The sequence below is a fragment of the Limulus polyphemus genome, unplaced genomic scaffold (assembly GCF_000517525.1).
Source record: "Limulus polyphemus unplaced genomic scaffold, Limulus_polyphemus-2.1.2 Scaffold164, whole genome shotgun sequence".
Taxonomy (NCBI): domain Eukaryota; kingdom Metazoa; phylum Arthropoda; class Merostomata; order Xiphosura; family Limulidae; genus Limulus; species Limulus polyphemus.
The window spans coordinates 387,042-388,982 of record NW_013665774.1 but is presented as its reverse complement, the minus strand read 5'-3'; positions in this window follow the sequence as shown (position 1 = coordinate 388,982).

Sequence of the window (1,941 nt, the reverse complement as noted above, 5' to 3'; positions counted from 1 at the left end):
GCCTTCAAAAAGTTGACGACTCTACATGTTTCGACATCCACTCCTGAGGAGGACGTTGTAACGTCGAAACATGTAGACTCGTCAACTTTTTGAAGGCCATAGATAGGCCTAAATAAAATGTTTTTAATTGTGTACCAGCTTAACGTTCAATATTATTTATGATTTTAGCTCAGTCTATTCTTGGATTTGCCACATGCCACTAAGTTAGATCCGAATCGGAAAATTATGTTCTTCATTGTAACACTACGAAAGAATAAGATCATGGGTTTTATTGTGGCGAACTTCAGCTTATGTGTACAGTGTTTGTAGTGTAATTTACACAACCCAAGTAACCCGCATTAACACAGGCACTTCAAGACTACGAACACATTATCATGATGGCTGAAAATCTTAATAAATACTAAATAAATAAACTTAGCATTCCGAAAATTGTTTAATCTCGAAGTCTAAGTTCAAGGGAGGTCCAGTTCAATGTGCTCGCTAATGGTAATATGACTAAAGTACAAATAAACTTACTTGTAGAATTTCACAGATAATCTATCGAGTAACTGAATATATAAATAGCACTGAAAAGGAACTTCTGTAACTTCTTAATCACTGAAAAAAACTGAAAACTAAATACTTCACTGAATAACTAGCACTATAACTCTTAACTGTTTGGAGGGTGGAACAATCCCTCCAACATAACTTATCTTTTTCGATTGAATCAGGCCCAGGCCTCTATCCATTTCACCATTACTTCATAGTAGTGCTGCCTTAATATTGGTATCTGCTGCAGTGTCAGTCACATTTGATGTAAATCAGAAGTTTTGTGAGTAGTTTGGCCCTTGGATGACATTGTAGTGGTGTGTGGAGCCTCTTGGGTGATGGTGACTCAACTAACACTGAGGTGGAGGCTCCATACTTCACCTCAAGTTTCACTGGCACTTGTTTCATTAGCACTGGTTTGAACTGGAGGCGTCTCCTTCATCACCATCATCGTGGTATGGATGGCTACTCGACAAGTGGTAATTGTGGTTACAAGCAGGTTTCATACCCTGCACCTTGATCCTGGTCCTTCAGCCAACCAGAAGACTGGCTTTTGTCTTGTGACGTTTTTATTTTTATTTACACCAATTACATAGATGAAGGAATGGTCAATAAATTACTTAAATTTGCTGATTATATTAAAGTCTTGAGTGTTGCAAACTGTGAAGAGGATGCAGCCGATTTACAAAAGGTTTGTTTGTTTGTAATTAAGCACAAAGCTACACAATGGGCTATATGTGCGCTGCCCGCCACGGGTATCTAAACCCGGATTCTAGCGTTGTAAGTCCGCAGACATACCGCTGGGCCTCTGGGGGGCTTTACAAAAGGATTTAGATCATTTAGTGAATTGGGCAAATAAATGGCAGATGGGTTTTGATTATAATAAATTCAAGATAATGCATATGGGTTATCATCATTTAAATTATAAGTATAATTTGGATGGGAATAACCTTATCAGTGTCATGAAAGAAAGGAATCTTGGTGTAATGGTTGATCAGTCTCTTAAGCCACCCAAGCAGTCGGCTGTTGCTAGTGGTAGGACAAACAGGATTTTAGGTTGTATTTGGAAAAATATTGAATACAAGTCAAAAGAGGTTATAATTTCATTGTACAGGTCACTGGTTAGGCCACATTTGGAGTATTGTGTTCAGTCTTGAGCTCCTTACCTTAGGAAGGCCACTGAATAGTTGGAAAGAGTTCGGAGGAGGGTTACTAGAATGGTGCATGGGATGGAGGGTTATCATATGAAGAGATACTAAGATCTCCGAAACTGTTCTCTTTTAAAAAGAGAAGTGTTAGAGGGGATCTGATTGAGGGGTTTAAGATTGTAAAGGGAATTGATAGTGTTGATGCATTATCTTTTTTTCAAACTTAACGGCGAGAATAGTAGGACTAAGGGACACAAAGATAAAT